We start from the raw sequence: 9,263 nt of genomic DNA, 5'->3' as shown, positions 1-9,263 counted from the left end.
TTACAGCAAAACCGACACCAAACTGGTGTGAGTCATCTTTTCCTTTATAATAAATTGTATAATCATTTATTTTTACTTGGCCTGTACCAGTCCACCTCACTTCTTGAAGTGCTGCAATTGTGACATTGTACTCTTTCAGTACATCAGCCAGATTCTGACAAGCTCCAGTGCGATACAGGCTCAGCGTGTTCCAAGTCGCAATCTTTATCTCCTTACATTTCCGTTTTCCATTTCCAGAAGAGATTCTGGGTAATACGTGTATCCGAGGCTTAGTTGATTGTGGTTTCTTAACAGTAGTTTTTTTATTGGGACGGGTTGTTAGCCCGTCAACAAACCCCCAACCTGGGGGACCAGACCACATCGACCTTTCAGATCGTTGTGGTGGCTATTGCAGTGCATCATGCGATGTACTGGGCGATGGGGGCGCCACTTTCCCTACGCCAGTAATATAAGAACTATTTGTGTTGTTATTATTAATACTTATTTTATATGTAGTAGGTTTTAAATATATTTATTTAATAAATATTTAATTCAAATTAATACCTGTATTTTTATTTATTCATTCGAATGAGCAACAGGAACATGAGCTGTAGGTAATGAACCAGGGGCGTACCCAGGAATTTTTTAGGAGGGGGTCCAAAATTTTTATTTTATCTGTTCTCGAAATATTATTTATTTTTTACCAAATATTTTTTAGAATAAATTACATTTAATTTAAGCAATAACAGTTAAAATATTAAAAGTACTTATTATTTTATAAATAACTATTGGCTATATTATAAATTTACCACATTGATATATGAAAATAAAAATGTCTATTTTATCGATATTTTTCTCTTATTTAATACGTAGGTATACTTAGGCCTGTTTGATTGTCATAAAATTTAATCGATTGTCCAAAGTATTAAAAAATCGAATATTTCGATGAATCGAAGATTTTCATCAAGGAGTGCTAGAGTGCTCGATTGTTGATATAGTCGAGGAACTATTGATTAATCGGTTAATTTGATCAATTAATCAATTAAAACAATCTATTAATCGATTAAAAAAAAATATCGATAACAGTTTAATGGTTTAACTGGTTTAAGTATAGCTCTATATTTCCTGCCAGGTGCCCAGGATTAAGGTTGTTGGTTAACTCATTTAAGAAAAATGCAAACATTTATCGTTGGATTAATATTTAATGTACTTTTGAAATACTAAGAACTAAGAAGTATAAAGGGTATTCTGTTTGATGATTAGAATGATGATGGATAACAATTTGTCACTGTGTGTGCTGTCCGAGGGCAGTGCAAACGGGTCACTTGCCCAGGCCCCAGGGCCTTACGTATATTTAATAACAATTACATTGATACCTATAGGCAGGGGTAGGCTCACAGGAATTTTAATGGGAGCTAAGAATATGACATAACTAAGGATCTGTCGTGACATACATTTTAAGATCTAAAGTGGTACCAAAAACTGAAATTATAATCTTATGTAGATAGGTTAACAATTTTGATTAAAGGGCTCTAATTTGTAGTTATCACTTATGCTACTATTATAAAAAATGTATTTAAAATTTTAAAGATTAAATCTAGTAAAACTCACGACGCTTGTATTAAAATTAAAATAAATCCTTATCTATCTATTTAGCAAGTATCTTAATAGTTAGTTATAGACTTATAGTTAGTAAGATATTATATAATAACTGCTAATAAATTCCAGACTATCTTGATTAATATTCTTACTTTAATTAATATAAATGTCCCAAAAAAAAAAACGTTAAGATCCATATCTACATTAATTTATATTCCTACCTACAAGCGTAACTATTGTTTCTTTGCACCATTTAACTAAATGTTAAGTTAAGCAATTTAGCCTTTAGGTAATAAACTTAATAATTTTGATTTATTTTTTTGTATTTTGATGTATCGATTAATCGGTGACGAATACTTTTAAAAATAATAATCTATTAATCAATGCTGCAGTCGATTAATCGAAACAAACGAACAGCCCTAAGTATACTCTCGTTTCACGTCTCAGGTTTTATTATATATAAATATATATATACGTATTTTTGGAGCTTTCGACTACCTATCATTATTTATTATATTTTTATATATTAAATATCCGTATAAAACACATACAATTATTAAAATATATATATAGTGTATATTTAAACATGTTTGTTATAATACCATTCAATTTGAATTATGTGTTGGAAACATTGTTATCATTAAATAATAGTCATATGATGGAAATAAATTATTAATAATAACTAGTAGATACTTAAAATAATACTAATACTTAAAGTATTAACAATTATTAATTCTAAATAAATATTAATAACGAGTAATGGTTGAGCAGTAATGAATCACAGTAATATTTTACGTTAATAGAACATATATTCAAGATCAATCCAATAAAACATTTATTGAGTATAACATGAATAAACAGATATAATTATTTTTATTGAAAAGTTGTAACTTTTATTTTGTTTCTAATACATTTTACTATTTTATTTAAAACCTGGAACATTGTTCACGGATGCAAGGGTATCCAAATTGTACCCCATGAATTTTTTCAATACACTTTTGTGTAAATGTAGTTCATTGCCATATGAATAAATAAATTTAAAAAAATTAATAACTAGGTCAATTTGTATTATAGAGAACTGAAACTAATACCATTGGAATCGAAAATTTTTTATTGATTATTAGAAATATTAAAGATCAAAAATAGTTGGACTTAGTGAATCAAAGTCGGGTTTCGTTGAACTTCGATAGAAATAAATAAAAGATTCATTGACTGCTATCACATGAAAATTTCAGACGCAGAAACCTAATTAATTAACCTGATTTTAGTTAATTTTAGTTAATTTTAATATTGTGTTATGATGGTGCAGTAATCACGGGTAGCAAATTCTCAAATGTTTAATCTAGAATTATAGAAATTGTACCCCGTGCAATTTACATACATGGTTTTGCTTATCGGCTAAATTTATGTTTAGTAATTACTCTTCAAAATAATTCTAAGAAAGTTAATTGTTGACACAATACAAATTGGTCATATTGGTTGACATCAATAAAAAATTAGATTTTCAGAAATCAAAGAAATACTGAAATATTAACAGACAAACATCTATTGATGAAGGCGATGAAGTTACAAGAACTAACTACATTAAGTGTACTTGTATAGGCACGTAGTCAGAAAATATTTACTAGGTGGTCCCCCCCCTTCCAGACTTTTTTATATTATAAAAAGGTATCTGCGTATCATGACTACAAATATATAAGTGTAGAACCCAATAATACCATATTTTATTATTTTGCTCTTCTCTTAGTATTTTTAGTTTTCTTTTAGCACATCCACTGTAAAGTGCCATTTTTAAATTAATTTAAATATTAAATATATAAAATAAAATGTATAAATATTATAAATTGTACAAATATTAACGCAGATGACGTTAGCATAAGTGCGGCAAGCGCAGAATATGAGTGTGAGTGTTCAACCGGCGACCATAATATAATTCTATATTTCTATATGAATCAATATAATGACAATACCCCCTCGCTTAAAAGTATTTTAAAAATAGACATACAAGTATACAATAGTCACTATCTAGATAAGAATAACGTGACATTGTAATATGGTACCGGTATTTGGCTTTAAATAGCAATTATTTCCCAATCGATTGTTAACAATATTATAGCTTATAAAAATAAATTATCACCCATTCTTGGTAGCAACAGAATTGAATAGTACAATATTATACGTAAATATTTTATCCCAGAAACAGACATGGATTGAATTTAGTTACAAGTTACATTATTTATATTAAATTCTTATTAAAACCCGATATATTTAGTTGTATATGCATCATATTTAGGCAATAATAAAAATTTGGTAAAAATTAAAAATCATCATATAATAATGGGCCCCTTTGAATACTTTGGGTGGGCCAGGCACACCCTGGCCCTCCCTTTGCTACGTATCTGGACTTGTAGGATAAATATTCATCATATTTAATATTGAATTATTTACATTACTGAATAAAATGGAAAATATACTTGGAAAAATATAATATTTCATGTAAGTTACAATGATATAAAATCGTACTAAAAATGCAATTGAATTAATAAAATCAATCAAAAATGATCTTCTCAATGCTAGAAATGAAGACAGACTTTACTTTAAGAGAAAGACATACATTTAGTACATAAAAATAACTTTTTTTTAAAAAATAAAATAAATATTAAAAGTAGTTATGATTACTGTGCATTAACAACAGTGAGTAAAAAACTGGGCAGTCCTGGTATTATTTTTGATTATCAATATTAGTGCATCTCATGAAAATATTTGGAGCTATGACACTGTTTAAAACGTATTATAAAATATTTGGAAATAATTATAATGACTAATAAATATATTTTGATGATATGATATGATATGATTTTAATTGATTTGTAATATATAAGTACTTTCGAACTTTATAATACAATACATTGAGTAATGTTATTAAAGGTAGTAGAGTTAGTGATATGTGTCCAATGTAATAAATTATTTGGTAAATTAAAAGACTAATTAATCTAGGTTTGGCATGATGGCTTATTTTTACCCTTCGTTAGTCACCACGGGGTATTTTAATACCCCAGACATGTTAAAAACATTTATTCTTATAGAGGTAAGAACATATGCAACTCCACCGCCGTGATATCATTTTTGATTAGTTTATTAATATGATAGAATGATTTTTATCATTATCATTGTAGTATCAAATGATAAACAGTAATTCAAAGTGGAGTCTGGAAATATTTTACCCCAGGTGACTACTTTAGTTTTAGATCATTTGAAAATTAATTTATAAAAAAATTCCAATTTTTACAGAATTATTAAGTTTTTTAAAAAAAGTTTTTTATTATTTTTATTACAAATTATGTATTTTTAAAAATTGTTATATTTTTTAAAAAGAGTTTCTTTTGAGAATAAATATTTTTATTTTAATTTTATTTTAAAAGTATACTGAAAAGATAATTACATTATATTTGACCTATTTTCAATTATGATATTAGGGTTCCTATTTAACATAAATTAATAAATAATAATAAAAATATGTTGTATATGTTATCCAAAATAATAATTTAAATAATAGATCACTATATTAATGTCACATAAAAAATAAAATAAAAAACTAGAAAAGTAATTAGCAATATTTAATTTTATAATTATATAGAATAAATGTTCATATTATCTTTGAAATATTTAAAAAAAATCGCATTTAATTATTTAAATATTAATTATATCTATATGTAAGATACATACTTAATAAAAAATAATAAAATCTATGAATTTATTAATTACAGAAATAAGTTTAATACATGGGGTATAATATTACCCCGGGTGATTAAAATTGTTTAGGTCAACAAGGTGACTAACGAAGGGTTAAAAGTTAATAAAATTCTTTTTGACATCTTATTATACAAAAAAATGAATCCTAATTAATTTGATTTAAATATAAATTCTTATAATGCTTAAGCCAATTAGTATTTGAGTCAAACGTGTGGTTTGAAAAAAAAAACATTGTGATTATAGATAAAATGAAGAAAAATATATAAAAATGATTAGTTTGTTGTTTTTGAGAACATAAATATAATTTATAATACATATTTGATTTTTTATTTTATAAATTAAATGGTGTTAAATTTTTTATTTGCCATAATATTATAACCTAATACGTTTACATTTTGATATATTCTTAAATCTTAAATTCCTATATAAAAATATAGTAGGCAAATTAAATTTAGTTTATAACTTGTATGTAATTTGCTTATATTTAGTATTTATTATCATACACGTTATTAATGAGTGACATTGATTTAAAATATGAAAATTAGTACTTAGAAATATACCTAATTATTTTGTAGTCAACTAGTCAGTATATAGTGCCTTCTATGTAGTTGTATATAATTCTACGTTTTTCCTCTATGCGACCATATAAGAAAAAAATGTAGTATTTTCTTAGAAATTAAAAAAAATAAGAATAATTAAATAAGAACTAAGAAAAAAAAAAATAGTTAAAAACAAAGAAATCAAAAAATTAATTTTCCCAAAAATTTATATTTCGAAAATGCTACATATTTCATCAAGTGAATATGATAGTTTATGAATTATATTATACATATAATATGTTCATAATGCATATACTTAAGGACAATCACCATGTCATCGAGTTAATTTAATGCATGTTTATAAAAAATTATATTTTTGCTAAACAATTTAAACTTTGTTGTTGTAACCATACATTAATATTATCTACTTCAGATTATAATATTGGCGATATTACTACTCTAATAGTAAAATAATTATCCGTAATACTTTTAAAGATTTCTATCAATTAATAGAGCATATAACAAGTTAGAATTAAATAATACTTGATAGATCCTGGCGTAGCCAGGATTTTTAAATGGGAGGGGTTAATCACTTTTTTGGATAAGTAAGGTAAGAGAGGATATGAGAATTCACCCTTAACACCCCCCACCATCTACCACCAAGTTTTTAAATGTAATTCAAGCATTTTAATATAATTTTAAAAATATTTATTAATATATAATTTATAATAATAATAATAATAATAATAATAATTTTTGTTTCAGTGTTTAGTCACTTGCTCCACTCTGACAGCTGCATCCTCTTCGGGAAAGCACGATTGAGCATAAAACGATTGAGCATAGAATATTTTATACGATGTTGCCATATTCACGTTGCCAACATTTTGTAATTTATTATTTTCACTTATTATTACACCGATTATTATTATATCTGACGCGAGCCGTGAGCCGAGTCCCTCAACTTTATCGACAATGTTATCGATTAATAAATTAGTTCCGGAAAAAAATGACTTTTTAAACATTTAGCATCGGGGCAGGGCCGTTCCGAAGAAAAAAATCAAGGGGGGGGGGTGAATAATATGAATAATGCCGACTACAATTTTTTTATTCAATGTATGTAGTATAATTAACTATATGTAGTGGTATTTTTACTTTTTAACATGTATATATGTGTCAGTGTCACACGTTCTTAAAATTGACAATTTAATTATACATATATAATAATATTTTATATTGTATATTAGTTCGGTAAATTTTATTCGTGTAAACACTGTATTACGAAATATGTAATATTTGTTTTCTGTAAGTAAAATTAGGTCCTTCTAGGTTATAATGAAACAAGTCCAACTACCGACTGGTGTTTTCGTTGAGGGGGGGGGTGAGACATTCCCCCCAAGACCCCCCTTCGGGACGGCCCTGCAACGAGGGGAAATATAAGACAGTTAAGATACAATTCCAAAATGATTATCACCTATAGTCGTGTATAGTGCGTTTCATTTCGTTCGAACACATCTATATACTATACAATGTGACTAGGTATATTGCATATTGACTACGAAAACATGTTATTTTTTTGCCATGTTATATTTTGAATTATTATAATTATTTAAATAAATATTTTTGTACCCAGTTAAAAATTGAAAATGGATCAACGTTGCAGAGTTTTTTATGCTTAATCGTGTTGGTTTTCTTTTGTATTTCAATTTCTTTTGATACGCCGACAATTTATGCTCAATCGTGTCGCAAAAAAGGTGTTTTATGCTCAATCGTGTCTCAGCCATCCTCTTAGGCGAATTTCTGGCAAATTCAATTATTATTTTACTTTCATCGAATTGCTCTTTTTTATTTATATTAGCCATAGCTAACGCATTCAGTCTGTTTTCCGACATGGTGCTTCTTAAATAATTTTTTAAGCAATTAAGTGCAGAAAACGTTCTTTCCGGAGTGGAAGAGATAACTGGTAACGTGGCGAATAATTTTAAAAGTATTTTAATGTTAGGTTGAAGATTGGTACAATGAGAGAGTGAATCAACAGTAGATTCGGTTTTGGAATAGTACTCCATTGTTGCCTCCGTATGAATAGTTCAGCTCTAATTGTAGATGAGGTATCATCATGGAGACTTTGGGCATATATTTTAGCAGCTTTTATAATGTTTTCATCGTCATACATATTTAAATTGGCCGGAATAAGTCCTTCAAGTGGCATAACATCAATAAGCCTTTGATTAAAACGAGCATCCATTGATTCTATTAAATAGTCAAAAAAAGGAATAAAAGTAGAACATTTAAAGTATATTTCTGGATTTTGAGAAATAAAGTTTTCTCTCTAAGTTTGCCTTTTACATACTTGTGGCATTTTTATTTCAATATTAACACTTTTTCTCATGTTGACAACATCATTAAATATTTGATAGTGACTCGCCACAACCTTGTATGATAGCCATCAAAAAGATAGTGATAATCATGGTAGAAACTAGAAGTATTAGTAATCTGTAATATCTACGCCAAAAAAAAACACCTGTTATTCGTTAATCTTCAACATTTAGTTAATATCAAAGGTTTAAAATACTTAAATAAAAATAGTAGTATACTAGTTTAGTACATAGATACATTATACATATAAACACGGCCCATGGGGGGCTATAGCCTCCTTAGCCCCCCTCCTTGGCTACGCCACTGCATCTTAGTAACATTAAATGCTAAAAAAATTTTGAAAGTTATTATTCATGATTGGTTTATAATTCTTAGACTCAGGTAAATGTTTCATAGTTTAACTAATAGTATCATTAATAGTATCATTTATTTATGTTGTTCATAATATATTGGGAGTTAAAAATAACTAATGAGCAATAACTAGGTAGTTAAATAACCATTTATTGTAATAATTTTTTCCTTCTAATTTAAAAAGTTATTAATTTAATTGAAATTACATATTATTTTGATGTAAATAATGTTAAGTTATGGTTAATTTTTGATCTTGTTTAAAATAGTAGATATATGCACAAATAAGAGGGGTTTATTCTGCCTTGATAATCGCGTAGAGTCTTTCCAAAAACTAATGATTACATAACGTAGTATATTTTACACAATTAAATAAATTCCAAAAATATTTTCAGATACTAAAAATCGTTAACAATATATTCACCTATGATTGAAGGCAGAAGAATTAGCTTCTACGTTTGTAATAACTACTGCAGTGTTTACCCAATTTGATATTAATATTTTTATTCGATCTAAGTTATCATTAAAAAATAACTTAACTTGCTGAGTAACTTACTTTATTGAAGCAAGTAATATTCCCAATATTAGCATGTATTTATTATTATCAGTATATTATTGTTAATTTATAAACCAACTTTTTAGTGTTGACTGAACCAGTTAACATAAGTTATC

The sequence above is a fragment of the Sipha flava genome, unplaced genomic scaffold (assembly GCF_003268045.1).
Source record: "Sipha flava isolate LNK unplaced genomic scaffold, YSA_version1 252_pilon_pilon, whole genome shotgun sequence".
Taxonomy (NCBI): domain Eukaryota; kingdom Metazoa; phylum Arthropoda; class Insecta; order Hemiptera; family Aphididae; genus Sipha; species Sipha flava.
The sequence above is the reverse complement of the archived record's forward strand: the minus strand, read 5'-3'. Positions refer to the sequence as shown.